This window comes from Lepus europaeus, chromosome X (genome assembly GCF_033115175.1).
Source record: "Lepus europaeus isolate LE1 chromosome X, mLepTim1.pri, whole genome shotgun sequence".
In the NCBI taxonomy this organism is placed as follows: domain Eukaryota; kingdom Metazoa; phylum Chordata; class Mammalia; order Lagomorpha; family Leporidae; genus Lepus; species Lepus europaeus.
This window is the reverse complement of record NC_084850.1, coordinates 48,923,717-48,940,511: the sequence shown is the minus strand read 5'-3', so window position 1 is coordinate 48,940,511 and position 16,795 is coordinate 48,923,717. Positions and strand designations below refer to the sequence as shown.

Genomic DNA, 16,795 nt, shown 5'->3' with positions numbered 1-16,795 from the left:
TCCCATATGGGTGCTGGTTTGAGACCTGGATGCTCTACTTCCAATCTGTCTCCGTGCTAATGTGACTGAGGGCAGCAGAGCATGGCCCAGGTACTTGGGTCCCTGCACCCATGTGGGAGACCCAGAGGAGGCTCTGGGCTCCTGGCTTCAGCCTGGCCATTGCAGCTATTTGGGGAGTGAGCCAGTAGATGGACGATCTCTCTCTCTCTCTCTCTCTCTCTCTCTCTCTCTCTCTCTCTGTCTCTCTCTCTGTGTGTGTGTGTGTGTCTCCTCTCTGTGACTCTGCATTTCAAATAAATAAAAAATTAAATAGAAGAGATCAAACAGAGGAATCAGTGAGCTCAGACAGGTCAGTTATGAAAATACATGCTGGGGGAAAAAAGAATGAAGAGAAATAAAGTTTATGGGAATTCTGGGACTCAGGAAATGGCCAAATACCCAAGGTACTGGTTTCAAGAGGGACTTGAGGATGCCAAATGGGTATAAAGCATATTCAAAGACATAATAACAGAAAACTTCCTAAATCTAGAGAAACACACAACCTACCCATGTGCAGGAACATTAGAAGTCACTAGTCAAATTCAACTCAACCAATTTTACCCCGAAACACATTATAATAAAGTTCTCCAAGGCTGAATATCCAGAGATTATTCTTATAGCTGCAAGGGTGAAAAGCACCACATAGAAAGAGCCCCAATTCATCCAACTTCAGTCTTCTGAGCAGAAACTTTCTGGGGCAGGAGGCAGTGGGATGAAACTTTCACAGAACTGAAGGGGAAAAAAATGCTAGCCAAGAATACCACATGCAGCTAAGCTACCCTTTGAATATGAACAAAAGATAAAAATAGCCTCCAAATAAAAACCTGAAAGAATGTATCACCACCAGACCTGCCTTACAAGAAATATTAAACGGGGGCAGTCACTTGGCCCAGCAGTTAAGCTGCTGCTTGGTATGCCCACATCCCATATTGGATGGCCTTAGACAAAATTCTAGCTCTGCTCTTCAATCTAGCTCCCTGCTAATGTATACTCAGAGGCAGAAGCTGATGGTTCAAGTAGTTGGGTCCCTTCCATCCATATGGGAGACCCAGACTGAGTTTCTAGTTCCTCACTTTGGTCTGGCACAGCCCTGGCTGTTGCAGTCATTTGGGGAATGAACCAGTGATGGAAGATCTCTCTCAGTCTCTCCCTCTCTCTGTAACTCTTTCAAATAAACAAGTCTCTGGAAAAATATATAAGAGAGTTACCAAAGATTCCTAAGAAAGGAATCAAAACACATTATGAGAGACAATCACTGAACCACAAAGAAAGATTGTAAGACAGGAAGAGAGAGAGAAGGGAAGGAAGTAGAAAACAAGTATCAAAGTGGCAGCAGTGAGATCTTTTCAATAATCACCATTAATTTAAAGGCATTAAATTCTCCAACTATGAGATGTGGAGTGATAAAACAGATAAATAAAAAAGACCTAACAAAATGCTGCTTACAAGAAATTCACTTCACAGGGCCAGCACTGTGGCATAGCGGGTAAAGCCGCCACCTGCAGTGCCAGCATCCCATATGGGTGCCGGTTTGAGTCCCAGCTGCTCCACTTCCGATCCAGCTCTCTGCTATGGCATGGGAAAGCAGGAGAGGATGGCCCAAGTCCTTGGGCCCCTGCACCCGCATGGGGGACCCAGAGGAAGCTCCTGGCTCCTGGTTTTGGATCAGCGTAGCTCTGGCCATTGTGGCCAGTCGGGGAGTGAACCAGCAGATGGAAGACCTCTCCCTCCCTCTTTCCCTCCCCCCCCACCCCACCTCTCCTTCTCTCTGTGTAACTCTGACTTTCAAATAAAATAAAAAAAAAACTTTAATTAAAAAAAAAAGAAATTCACTTCAGGACCTGGTATTGTGTTGTAGCATCCCATATGGGTACAAGCTCAAGCCCCAGCTGCTCCACTTCCAATCCGGATCCCTGTTAATGCTCATGGAAAAGCAGAGGAGGATGGCCTAAGTGCTTGGGTCCCTGCACCTAAATGGGAGACCTGGAAGAAGATCCTGGCTCCTGGCTTCGGTCTGGCCCTGTCCTGGCCATTGTGTCCATTTAAGGAGTGAACCAGTGGATGGAAGCTCACTCGCTCTCTCTCTCGCTCTCTCCTCTCTTTGTAACTCTGCCTTTCAAAGACATACATATATCTTTTAAAAAATAAAAATATTCCCTTCACTTCTAAGGAAACACATAAACTGAAAGTGAAAGGATGGAATAATACAGTCCATGCAAATGGAATCCGAATGAAAGTCGGAATAGCCATTGTTCTATCGGACACAATATATTTCAAATCAAAAGCAGCAAAAAAAAAAAAAAAAAAAAAAAAAACAAAAAAAAACAAAACAAAAAAAACCAGCAAGGAAAGACATTATATAAGAAGAAAAGGCTCATTTCAACAAGAGGAAATAACAATTATAAATATATATGCACCCAATACGGGAGCACCAAAATATATAAGGTACATATTAATGAACCTAAAAGAAGACATATATTCCAAAGCAATATTTTTAAAGATTTATTTATTTATTTGAAAGCCAGAGTTACATACGGAGAGAAGGGGAGAGGCAGAGAGAGTGAGAGAGAGGTCTTCCATCCACTGGTTCACTCCCCAAATGGCCGCAACAGCTGGAGCTGCGCCAACCTGAAAACAGGAGCCAGGAGCTTCTTCTGGTCTCCCACGTGGGTACAGGGGCCCCAAGGGCTTGGGCCATCTTCTACTGCTTTCCCAGGTGATAGGAGAAAGCTGGATTGGAAGTGGGGCAGCTGGGACTTGAACCAGTGCCCATGTAGGATGCTGGCATTGCAGGCGGCGGCTGCTTTACCTGCTATGCCACAGCACCAGCCTCCAGAATTCAATTCTTTTAAAAAAAAGAGATGATATACCAAGAATCATTTCTTACCACAATGCAATAAAACTAGAAATAAAGAATAAAAACTTTGGGGGAGAGCGGCAAGATGGCGGAATAGGAAGGGAGCACACTATTAGTCCGGGGGGAGAGAAAGTTGAATAAAAGTGGAGATACTGCAGGGTCAAGGAAGAGTAGGGGAAGAAACAGCAGCGGAAACTCTTCCGGAACTAGTGATTCACAGTGGACCTGCGTGGAGAGCGTGGGAGCCCAAGTTCGGGACACCAGCGGCAGACTCAACACACCAGCGCTGGAACGCGAGGTGAGCCGAACCTCAATAGCCCGAGACACCAGCGGGCAAGCGGAAAGAGGAGGCTAGAGGGAACGAGGCTTGAAACTCCGTGGGGAAAAGTTCACCAGGCTAACTAGAAGAGAGAGAGGAAAAAAAAAGTGACCGATACGGACACAAGTTTCTCTCTCTCCGCTCACCCCTCAAAGGCGAGCAAGACAAAGAGCAGGCGCCATTTTGACATACGTCATAAGCAGGGCGACCTCAGGTCTGCACCGGCCATGAGCCTAGCAGAAAAACCTGACTCTGGCGGGAGGGGTGAAATAATAGGAGATTAGCATCTAACTTGACAACCCAGTGGGAGACTACAGGAGAATTGGAGCCCACACTGAGGGCAGCAGAGATTCCCTGTGTGGTCCTTGGGAAAGAGCTTCTGATCTCTGGCTCCTGTGGGTATATCATTTGCCTGCTAACTACCTCCAATTACATTCAGCTGTGCGGAATTACTTCCCTTTTGAATCAAAAAAAGAAAGAAAGAGAGATTTACCACACCTAACCTGGGAGTGTCATCCTTGACACACCCTCAACCCTGAGGAACCAAACACAGCTCTCAGTCCACACTCATCTCAAGCCTCTAAGGCTCCACCGAAAGCAGACAGTCCACTTAATATAGAGCCATAGTGTAACAAGAAAAAACACCACAGTGAAGAAACCAAATATCTCCAACATGCCAAACAACAAATGCAAAAACCGAGGTAACAAGAACAAGGAAGACACTATGACGCCCCCAAATGAAAAAGACATCCCAATTCAAGATTATGAAGATGATGAGATCGAAGAAATGCAAGAAGCGGATCTCAAAACATTGATAAGAACATTAAGAAGTTCTCAAAAACAAATTCTTGAACTACAGAAATCCTTAGTGGACAAGATAGAAAATCTCTCTCGTGAAAATGAAATATTAAGGAGGAATCAAAATGAAATGAAACAACTAGTGGAACAAGAAACTGTGATAGTGACGAGAAATCATAATGAAATGAAGAATTCAATAGATCAAATGACAAACACATTAGAGAGCCTTAAAAACAGAATGGGCGAAGCAGAAGAGAGAATATCAGACTTAGAAGACAGAGAACAGGAAAGGAAGCAGGCAAACCAAAGAAAAGAAGAAGAAATTAGAAATCTAAAAAATATTGTCGGGAATCTACAGGATACTATTAAAAAACCCAACATTCGGGTTCTAGGAGTTCCTGAAGGCATGGAGAGGGAGAAAGGATTAGAAGGCATTTTCAGTGAGATACTAGCAGAAAATTTCCCAGGTTTGGAGAAGGACAGAGGCATCTTAGTACAGGAAGCTTATAGAACCCCTAATAAACATGACCAAAAGAGATCCTCACCACGACATGTTGTAATCAAACTCACCACAGTGAAACATAAAGAAAAGATCCTAAAATGTGCAAGAGAGAAACGCCAGATTACTCTTAGAGGATCTCCAATTAGACTCACAGCAGACTTCTCATCAGAAACCCTACAAGCTAGAAGGGAATGGCGAGACATAGCCCAGGTACTAAGAGAGAAAAACTGCCAGCCCAGAATATTATATCCTGCAAAGCTTTCATTTGTGAATGAAGGTGAAATTAAGACTTTTCATAGAAAACAGAAACTGAAAGAATTTGTTGCCACTCATCCTGCCCTGCAAAAGATGCTTAAAGATGTGTTACACACAGAAACACAGAAACATGGTCACCAATATGAAAGAAGGTAAAGAAAGGAAGGAAACCTCACAGCAAAAGATCACAGGAAGCTCAATTTCTCTTTGACATAGAATTAAACTCTGATGCTCTGTTAAAGCAATGTGTTAAAGTAATCTATTATGTTCTCTTGATGTCTGTTAAATTCTAATTGTTCAAAAACAGCTGAATTTTTATTAAGAGCTATGGGTTATTTAAATATGTGCTTATTTTCAAAGATTTGAATAATCACCTTGTAACAATGATCAAATTTGGTCTATGTTATGGCATGATTTTAAGGAATCTTATTTCAACCAGATATTTTGGATTTTGAGCCTTCTTGGCATTCTTGACAGGCATTCAAAAAATCAAAGTTTCAAACAATCTGGTCTCTAAAATTTCCAGTAAATCCTGGACTTTGGTTTTTGCAGTTTGGGCCCAACTGAAAAAATCGAAGGACCTATGTCTCTCATCTTATAGAGACACCAACTAATCAGGCTATTTGGATTATATTAGAAGTACTGTCAAGATGTGATGTGGTACCAAACTTTAAGTTTCTATAATGGAAAATGCTATTAATACAAATGTTTGAGAATTAAAAAGTCTAATGATCTTGTGTTACTAGACATGATAGTTATCTTAATGAGAAAGCCCCAGAAGCCTAAAGGGTTAAATACTTGTAAAATCCTACAGGTGCTTTCAAAAATACTGTGAAGTAAGTAAGTGCCTCTTGTTGGTTGATGAGTTTATAATTTTAAACATGGCGACTTAAAGTCTTTTGTCATCCACAGTTATATATGATTTGCTGCTCATAAAACTAAAGCATTGTTGGTTCTGTGTTTAGCTGTCCTCCTATCGGTTCCTATGGACTTTTTCCAGCCACTTCTATTGTATTCAGTACTTTGGGATGGCTCTGTAAATAGATGAAGCCAATAATGTATTAACAGTACCAACTGAGAGAAAGTATGGTTAACTGAGGTTACTAAAAACAAAAAGCAATTCAAATCAATTGGCAATCCACAAAAAGAGTTAAAGATTTTAAAAGCTATTATTAAAATTGCTATATTGGTCTACTATGCTATGTTATATGTGTGTACATATTGTATGTCCACATGGGGAAATTTTATTAAGAGTTTTATTTTAAGTGGCTTATAGATAAGATTGTCCATAAATTTAAGCTGCTAAAATCAATCAAAGATACATTTTAATTTGTGTGACCTGAATCTGTGTATCATATGTTTTAAACTGGTTGGTAGAAAGAAACTAAAAACATTTTATATGGTTGTGCTTAAGTTTACTGGTTAAACAAACTACACCATGTTAGATATTTAAGAGGTGTTTTCAAATATATGATTCTTAAAATTTATAGAAGGCATTGGACCTTCTGGTAAATGTTTTCTTAAGTTGTTATCTAATGGTTGAAACTGTTTGCTAAGTATTCATGTGATATTTCTATTGTCAGCAAGCGATCTAGGACTTGCTCCCTCATTTCTCTATTCTAAGCCCAACGTGTTCTTTCATTTCTCTATTCTCTTCAAGGTAGGAAACTAATTCTATTATGAAGGAATCTGTAGGACGCACAATTTAATCTTTAGACCTTATAAAAGAGATGGCTAACATTTTTCTGTAATAGCATAGCCAAAATAAGAACTTAAATAATAATCTCATAGCTAGATCCACTTCGCCATCAGCGAAGTAAGCAGTAAGTAGAAAAAACCTCCCTTTCAGACCAAAGGGAAAGAAAGTTTTAAAGTGAGAATATAATTTTCCTCATGGGCATTGTCTACCTTCGAAAAACTACTACAGAACATGCCTGTGACTATAGACTTGTAGTTCAGGCCACCGAAGATTAGAGATGGGAAACAGGCACTCACTTGACTTGCATCCTCTGGGCTGCTTTAACACAAACCAGGAGGAAAAGAAAGCTCGGCATCAGAAGCAATGGGTGGCAGGCCTATTAATGGCTGATCTGTACAGTGATCTGCCCTCAAGCAGACCCAACAGGCCAGTCCACTGCAGTGGCTTTCAATGTGGTAAGCCTGGGCTTCAGCAGAAGTCAGCTTGTGAAGAGCCCTGGCAGCTCTGCCAAGAGTTGGATCACTGGAAATGGACCTGCCCTAGAGTCGAAGGATGCCCAGGTCAGAGCCACAGATCTTATTGGCTCTAAGCTGAAAAGCCCTTCACTCAGCCCAACTTCCAAAGTGACCACTGCAGCTGAGGGGATGGTCAAGTAGGGTCAGCAACATTGCAGGCAGAACTGTAAATTTCTTGTTAGAGATGCCACCTGCCTTTACCTGGCCAGCTCTCCTCCCAGGCCAGCCAAGTAATGAAAGTCAACAGAGTGCCTTCCCCTAGGAGGGTCACACCTCCCTTAGGATATACCCCATGTGAAGAGATATATAGGTCTGGGCCTCTTAACTTACAAGGCCTAAAGCCCAACAGATTATTATCAAGCCCCTTCTATCAGGTTCTATTTGCCTCTCAATCAGAAAACTTAATTGTAGCTTAGACAGCACCTTTCTTAGCTCCTCTAATAATGACTCTGTTCTTTGTTCTAGACCCTGTCTAGCGCACTTGGGCCTCATTCCTTTGTAATCATAACCTCTACTCTACCACCAATGGCTCTACTCCCAACCTGTGTGTACTGATGGTCCTCTTCCCCACTTAATGCTGTATAATTGTTCAAACCTGGTAAATGCCACTCTTAGGATCATTGGTTACTATCCTCACTCTGTCTTTTATGACCTTGTCTAAATATGATCAGAGTCGGCAAACTTGGAAGGCTTCCATAGCCTTGGCAACTCATGACGACAGCCTAGGGTGGTTACTGGTGTCATGAACTAGAGTGTCAATTTGTTGAGTCAACAACAGGAGCCACTGTGCACTTGCTCCTCATGTGGGATCTCTGTCCTTAATGTGCTGTACATTTTGATTTAATGCTATAACTAGTACTCAAACAGTATGTTTCACTTTGTGTTTCTATGTTGGTGCAAACAGTTGAAATCTTTATACTAAATTGATCTTCTATATATAAAGAGAATTGAAAATGAATCTTGATGCAAATGGAAAGGGAGAGGGAGCGGGAATGGGGAGGGTTGCGGGTGGGAGGGAAGTTATGGGGGGGGGAAGCCATTGTAATCCATAAGCTGTACACTGGAAATTTATATTCATTAAATAAAAGTTTAAAAAAAATTAAAAATTAAAAAAAAAGAATAAAAACTTTGGAGAATATATAAATACATGGGGATCAAACAAATTACTCTTTTTTTAAAGATTTATTTTTATTTGAAAGTCAGAGTTACACAGAGGAGAAGCAGAGAGAGGTCTTCCATCTGCTTGTTCACTCCCCAGTTGACCGCCACTGCCAGAGCTGCGCCGATGTGAAGCCAGGAGCCAGGAGCTTCTTCCAGGTCTCTGACCTGAAGCGCTGGCATCCCATATGGGCGCCGGTTCGAGACCCACCTGCTCCACTTCTGATTCGGCTCCCTGCTATGGCCTGGGAAAGCAGTAGAAGATAGCCCAAGTCTTTGGGCCCCTGCACCCACGTGGGAGACCCGGAAGAAGCTCCTAGCTTCAGATCAGCGCCGCTTCGGTCACTGTGGCCAATTGGGGAGTGAACCAGCAGATGGAAGACCTCTCTCTGCCTCTCCTCTCTCTGTGTAACTCTGACTTTCAAATAAATAAATCTTTTTTAAAAAAGAGACTATTAGAACTCTTTATAAGAGAGTTCGGTAAAGTTGCAGGATATAAAATCAACACACAAAAATCAATAGCATTCTTATACACCAACAATGCTCTGGCAGAGAAAGAATTTATAAGCTCAGTCCCATTCATAATAGCTAAAAAAAGTTAAGACATTTTGGGATAAATTTAACCAAAAATGTGAAAGATCTCTATGATAAAAATTATAAAACATTAATAAAAGAAATAGAAGAAGACACAAAAAAGAAAAACCTTCCATGTTCGTGGGATTGGAAGAATTAATATCATCAAAATGTCCATACTACCCAAAGCAATTTACAGATTCAATGCAATCTCACTCAAAATAACAAGGACATTTCACAGATCTAAAAGGATCCTAAATCCATATGGAAACACAAAAGATCCCAAACAGCCAAAGCAACCTTAAATAATAAAAACAAAGTTGGAGGCATCACGATACCAGATTGCAAGACATGAGGGTTGTTATACCCAAAACACCCTGACACTGGTTAAAAACAGACATGTAGATGAATGAAAACTCCAGAAATTAATACACACATCTGCAAACAACTAATCTTTGACAAAAGAGCTAAAATCATTCCCTGGAGAAAAGACAATCTTATCAACAAATGGTGCTGGGAAAATTGGAGCCCTGCATGCACAAGTATGAAACAAGACCTCGGGGCTGGCGCTATGGTGCAGCAGGTTAAAGCCCTGGCCTGCAGTGCCAGCATCCCACATGGGCGCCAGTTCTAGTCTCGGCTGCTCCTCTTCCGATCCAGCTCTCTGCTATGGCCTGGGAAAACAGTAGAAGATGGCCCAAGTCCTTGGACCCCTGCACCCGTGTGAAAGACCCGGAAGATGCTCCTGGCTGCAGATCGGCGCAGCTCCAGCCGTGACGGCCATTTGGGGAGTGGAACAGTGGATGGAAGACCCCTCTCTCTGTCTCTACCTCTCTCTGTAACTCTTTCAAATAAATAAAATCTTTTTTTTTGACAGGCAGAGTGGACAGTGAGAGAGAGAGAGAGAGAGAGAGAGAGAAACGTCTTCCTTTTTTGCTGTTGGTTCACCCTCCAATGGCCGGCGCGGCGCGCCGCGGCCGGCGCACCGTGCTGATCCGAAGCCAGGAGCCAGGTGCTTCTCCTGGTCTCCCATGGGGTGCAGGGCCCAAGGACCTGGGCCATCCTCCAATGCACTCCCGGGCCACAGCAGAGAGCTGGCCTGGAAGAGGGGCAACTGGGACAGAATCCGGCGCCCCGACCGGGACTAGAACCCAGTGTGCCGGCGCCGCAGGTGGAAGATTAGCCTAGTGAGCCGCAGCACCGCCCTAAAATAAATCTTAAAAAAAAAAGAAACAAGACCCTTACCTTATACTCTGTACGAAAATCAACTCACAATGGATGAAGGATCTAAACTTAAGGCTCAAAACCATCAAATACTAGAGGAACACATAGGGGAAATGCTGTAAGCCCTAGGTAGACTTCTTGGATAAGATCCCAGAAGCATGGGCAGTAAAAGCAAAAATTCTGCACAACAAAGGAAACAATTAACAACGTGAAGAGGCAAAAGACAGAAGAAAATTTCTGCAAACTATGCATCTGACAAAGGATTAATATCCAGAATATATAAAGAGCTCAAGAAATTCAACAACAAACAATCCAGTTGACAAATGGGCAAAAGATATGAACAAACATTTTCCAAAGGATGAAATACAAATGGCCAACAGACATGTGAAAAAATGTTCAGAATCACTAGCCATCAGAGAAACACAAATAAAAACCATAATGAGGTATCACCTTACCCAAATTAGGATGGTTACTATGCTGGCAAGAATTTGGAGAAAAAGGTACCCTAATACACTGCTGGTGGGAATGCAAATACATACAACCATTATGGAAAACAATTCATCAGAAAACTAAAAATAAATGTACCATATGTCCCAACTACCTGACTCCTGGGACTATAACCAAAAACAAGGTAATCAGCATATGAGTTACCTACGTGTCTAGTACCATGTTTATACCAGAGCTCGATTCACAATAGCTGATATGGAATCAGCTTAGATAACCACCAACTGATGACCAGATAAAGAAAATGTGATGAAATATTAATGAAGATGAAATATTAATCAGCAATAAAAAAGAATGGAAATGGAAAGACATCCCATGCTCACGAATTGGAAGAATCAATATTGTTAAAAAATCCTTACTACCCAAAGCCATTTACACATTCAATGCAATCCCCATCAAAATATCCATGACATTTTTCCAGGCCAGCATTGTGGCACAGTGGGCTAAGCTGCTGCCAACACCACCAGCATCCCATATGGGCACCAATTCAAGTCTGGGCTGCTCTACTTCCCATGCTGCTCCCTGCGAAAGTATCCGGGAAAGCAGCAGATGACGACCCAAGTACCTGGGCCCCTGCCACCCACATGGGAGACCTGGTTGAAACTCCTGGCTCCAGGCTTCTGCCTGGCCCAGCCTCGGACGTTGCAGCCATTTGAGGGGTGAACCAGCAGTTGGAAGTTCTATCTCTCCTTCTCTCTCTATGTCTGCCTTTCAAATATATAAATAAATCATTTTTAAAATATTTAATTATTTTATTTGAAAGGCAGAGGTGGAGAGAGAGACAGAGACAGAGAGAGAGAGATGTCTTCCATCTGCTGGTTCACTCCCTAGATGGCCACAACAGTTGAGGCTGAGCTGATCAGAAGCCAGGAACTTCTTCCGGATCTCCCACACAGGTGCAGGGGCCCAAGGACTTGGGCCATCCATCATCTACTGCTTTCCCAGGCCACAGCAGAGAGCTGGATCAGAAGTGGAGCAGCCAGGACCTAAACCAGCGCCCATAAGGGATGCCAGCACTTCAGGCGGTGGCTTTACCCATTATGCCACAGCGCTAGCCTCTAAATAAATCTTTAAAAGAAAATACCAATGACTTTTTTTCATAAAACTAGAAAAATGATACTGAAATTTGTATGGAACCAAAAGACCACAAATGTCCAAAGAAAGCTTAAGAGGGGGAAAAAAAAGAAGAGGGAAGCATTACGGTACCTGACTTTAGCTACAGTAATCAAAACACCATAATATTGGTATAAAAACAGACACACAAACCATTGGAACGAGACCCTCAAAATAAACCCACACGTCTACAATTAGCTGATCTTTAACAAAGGTGCTAAGTATAATCATTAGAAAAAGAACAGTCTTTCAATAAATACAATTGGGAAAATTGATATCGACATGTAGGGAAATGACACATGTCCTTATCTCTCAGTATGTACAAAAATAAACTCAAGGGGCTTATGCTGTGGTACAGCAAATTAACCCACAGCCTGTAACACCAGCATCCCATAGGGGCACCGGTTCAAGTGCGGGTACTCCTCTTCAGATCCAGCTCCCTGCTAATGTGCCTGGGAAATCAGTGGAAGATGGCCCAAGTACTAGCCCCTGACAAACCACATGGGAGACCTGAATGAAGCTCCTGGTTCTTGACTTCAGCCTGGCCCAGCCCCGCCCATTGTGGCCATTTGGGGAGTGAACCAGCAGATAGAAAATCTGTTTCTCCCTTTCTCTCATAACTGCCTTTCGACTAAATAAATCTTTACAATTATCAACACAAAATGAATTAAAGATATAAATAATGGGGCCAGTGCTGTGGGGTAGCAGGTAAAGCTGCTGCCTGCAGTGCCGGCATCCCATATGGGTGCTGCTTCGAATCCCAGCTGCTCCACTTCTGATCCAGCTCTTTACTGTGACCTGGGAAAGCAGTAGAGGATGGCCCAAGTCCTTGGGCCCCTGCACCTACGTGGGAGACCCAGATGAAGCTCCTGGCTCCTGGCTTCGGATCAGCATATCTCTGGCCGTTGTGGCCACCTGGGGAGTGAACCAGAGGATGGAAGACCTCTCTCTCTGTCTCTACCTCTGCCTCTCTGTAACTCTGACTTTCAAATAAATAAATCTTTAAAAAATATATAAATAAAATCTGAAATTTGGAACTATGAAAAGAAAGCATAGGGGAAATGATTCAGGACATTGGAAAGGTCAAGAATTTTTTTTTACTGGACCATGAAAGCACAGGAAATAAAAGCAAAAATATACAAATAGGATTTTATCAAAAAGCATCTGTACAGCAAAGAGAAACAATCAACAGAGTGAAGAGACAACATACAGGAGAAAATATTTTCAAGTTATATATCTGAGAGGGGGTTAACAATCAGAAACTATAAGTAACTCAAACTACTTAATAGCAAAAAAGAACCCCAAATAATCCAATTTTTTAAACGGAGAGAAATAAACAGACATGTCTCAAAGGAAGATATACAAATGGCCAACAGGTGCATGAAAAATGTTCCATATCACTATCATAGAAACACAAGTTAAAACGACAATGAAATATTTCACTTCAGTTAAACTAGTCATTACCAAAAAGACAAAGGGTAACAAGTGCTGACAAGGAAATGAAAAAAAAGAACCTTTGTATACTATTGGTAGAAATATAAATTAGTATAGCCATTGTGGAAAAACAGTATGGAGGTTCCTCAAAAAAAAAAAAAAAACCTAAACTAAAACTAGAACCACCATATGATCCACCGACCCCACTACTGGGTATATAACCAGAAGAAATAAAATCAGTCAGCTGAAGAGATAGAAACCTAATTGTCTATCCACTAAAGAATGGATAAAGAATATATGGTCCAAATACACAAAGGAATACTATTCAGCCATTAAAAAGGATGAAATCTTGACATTTGCAACTACACGGATGGAACTGGAAGTCATTATGTTAAGTGAAATAAGCCAAGCACAGAAAGACAGGTACCTCAGGATGTGGCTCCTATGTGGAATCTAAAAAATCAACTTCATACATGTTAAGAGTAGATGCTGGGGACATAGGTATGGGGAATAATTGATTAATGGATATTAAGTTATAGTTGGACCAAAGTAAGAAGTTCTGGTATTTTATCACATAGTAGGTTGATTGCAGATGATGCTGTACTTACATCTGTCAAAAAAAAAAAAAACTAGAAGAAAGTATCTTGAATATTTTCACCATAAAGAAATATAAAATGTTTGAGCAGATTGATAGATTACCCTGATTGGCCATTATACAACATACACATGCATTGAAACGTAACACAATTTTTGTATCAGTTAAAAATTTAAAAATTTTGTACCAAAATAAATATTTTAATTTCCCCAGGAAGTTTCTGAAGTCCATACACATGTCTATTATATATTTATAAATACATTTACATGTATATAACCTGCAGGTCAGCCTCCTTTCCATGTATTTATATTTAATAAGTGTACTTATATTTAATAAATATAAATCCGTTGATATAAACTTAAATGTATATATAATTTTTTAAACAAATATTGCCATTTACTAAAGGGTTCCCATGTGCTGGGAATTTATTATAGTCTTATTTACACTTCCACCTTGTGAAGGAGATATCATCTTCGTTTATACATGAGAGGAGTGAGGCACAGGAAGATTAAGAAAACTGTTTCAGGTCACAGAGCTAATGAATGGTAAAGATGGGACCAGAACCCACATCTGTGGGCCTCCTTGGAGTCGTTTATCCAACAAAGTCACAACCTTAGGTCCATACTCCTCCCACTACCCACACGCTGTCCAGACCCTCGGGGAGGGAGAACATTCCACAGAGAAGCCAACCAGCAAGGAGCCCACCAGCAAGCCCTGAGGCTCCTGAGATCTGCAAGGACCCGCTAGGGAGGAGCTTTGTATGTCAGGCACCTCAGTCCAGCTTTATCCTGAAGGCCCCTAAGGCACCCTCTGGGGAGTGATTCTGTTTCATATACCCCACCTTGAGGGCACCATCTTCCACTGGAACAGCAAACGTAGTCTACCCAAGCCCAAGACAGAAAGATCAGACAATAGCCTGGTCACCTGTTCCATTTCGCTACAGACTCAACAACCACAGGTGATAAATATCAAAGCAACCTATTCGGGGTCTTCCCCAGCCTCTAAAACATCAGTGGTGGGTGAGCCTCCATAGAATTTTCGATGCTTACATGTAAACCCTACGATTTTTTGTTTTTCCCACATTTTCAATGGGCACCCTCCCGTCCATGTCACAAAAAGGGGGTTAAGAATCCTAACTTCAACCTTGTTACCCCAGAACTTCTCTAACTTACCGCAGAGTCAGTCCCGCTCCTGCAGTAAATCAGCCTTCCTTTCCGTTCCTCCCTCCCCCACATGCACGCCTACACGCACGTGCCCCCACGCACGCAACACCCCCCACGCACGTACCCCCACGTACGGATCCCACACGCACGCACGCACGCACCCCGCGCACACGCTTAAAAATGCCCTCACGCCCACCTACACGCACCCGTCCACGGCCGAATGCCTCTCAAGCTGGCGCACACACCCGCAGCGATACCTAAAGAAATCATCACCTGCTGGCATCTCCACGCGGCTCGCTTCCTTACGCGCTGCTACACACACGCCCCTCGTCGCACACGCATTGCCCCTCACCACACGTTCTAGCCCGCCGGCACACGCACACACCCCAAGCGTGCATCCTCAAGTCGCTCCCCCCCCCACCCCCCATGGTGGCTTCTGCGGCCAGCCCTCCTCCGCCGCCTGATAGCTTCCCAGCGAGGTCCCTGTCCGAGCGAGCGCAGAGCTCAGCCCTGGGGAGCCCGCAGCAGGCCCGCCGCACTGCGCTGCGGCTACCCTCCTCACATTCCAGGAGACACCGGGCGCGCTGTGACACCCCCCACGTTTGGCTTTAAGGACCTTCCACGGGCCGCCAGCCCCTTGGCCTACGGAAGCTGCCTCTGTGTGCGGGAGGTGTTTCTCATCTTCGCTGACGAAAGCGCTCACCTGGATCCCCAAAGCCAGTTTGCCCTTCCTTTACTTCCTGCAGGCGGGGAAGGGGTAGGGAGAGCGAGCCAAGGTCTCTGGGGCGGGGAAGGGGAAATGACTCAGAGAGGAGGCGGCCCACAGGGAAGCACCGTGCTGGAACGAGGGAGCACTGGGGAGCGGGAGGGAAAGGGGAGGAAAAGAAGATGGGGAGACCGCGCTGCGGGCGGTTTTGACAGTGTCTAGGGACGGGGCCGGCGCTGTGGCGCAGCAGGCGAAGGGCCCGCATCGCACATGGGCGCCGGTTCTAGTCCCGGCTGCTCCAATTCCCATCAAGTTCTCTTCTGTGGTGTGGGAAAGTTCCAACCGTTGTGCCCAACAGCTGGGTCATTTCCTAGCTAGTCTACACTCTCCAGCAACCCATGGTATATTTCAAAATAACTAGAAAGGAGGAGTAGAAAGATTCCCAACTTATACAATGTTATGGAGATGGAAATGCTAAATACCCTGATTTTGATATGGAATAGCTAGCCTAGAACCACGAAGCTGGACGTCACAAACCACAAGCCCCCGTCTCACGTGATTCTACCCTCCTACTTGTCAGTCCAAGCCCACAGAATTTTCTCTGGAGGGAGGTGCCATGTAGCCACTCCCCTTCCGACCTGGTAAAACAGGTTGGCGGGTGGGAGGGGCCTGTCTTCTGACTCTGTGCACAAGGACCAGGGAGGTGCAGGAGGTGCCCTCTCTCTACTTCCCCTCTCCCACCCCTTTTCTCCTTTTGGCCCACTTCGCACCCACCTATACCCACTCGTGTATTTGTTTTCTCACGTTTAAAAAAAAAAACTTTATCACTCTGTGCATCGTGTATGTGCCTGTACTTAGAATGCTTCGCTAAGTAGAAAGCAAGGACCTGGAATAAAAATGAGATCCTACTTCCTCTGCTTCAATTTATGACACACTGTGTACACGTATGAAATTATACTGTACCTCATAAATATTAGGGTACTTCAAGAAGTTCAGGGAAAATAGAATTAAACATAAGTTCAGGGGCCAGTGTTGTGGCACAGCAGGTTAAGCCACTGCCTGCAACACTGGCATCCCATATAAGCACGCGTTTGAGTCCAAGCTGTTACTTTCTGACCCAGCTCCCTGCTAATGTGCCTGGGAAAAGCAGCAGAAGATGGTCCAAGTACTTGGGTTCCTGCTACCCACGTGGGCGACCTGGATGGAGTTCTAGGTTTCTGCCTTTTGGGAAGTGAACCAGTGAATGGAAGATATTTCTCTCTCTCAACTCTGCCTTTCAAGTAAAATAAATATATTTTTTTAAAAAGGCGTTTATTTTGGTGCAAAATTTTTTTAAGCCCC

The 16,795-nt window shown here is 43.3% G+C and overlaps 1 protein-coding gene across 5 annotated transcripts in view; it reads right to left on the bottom strand.

Moving 5' to 3' along the window:
- Window positions 1-15,510, bottom strand: part of LOC133753031 (NACHT, LRR and PYD domains-containing protein 12-like) — a 97,277-nt gene extending 81,767 nt beyond the window's left edge. For 4 of the 5 annotated variants that reach the window (XM_062183393.1, XM_062183391.1, XM_062183395.1 and 1 more), the window contains exon 1: window positions 15,452-15,510. The gene's annotated coding sequence lies outside the window, so the exon portion shown is untranslated. Of the gene's footprint in view, window positions 1-14,757; window positions 14,797-15,451 lie in introns of those variants that run through there. The other variant, XM_062183392.1, reaches the window with a different exon arrangement.
- Between the last annotated feature and the right edge of the window lie 1,285 nt (window positions 15,511-16,795).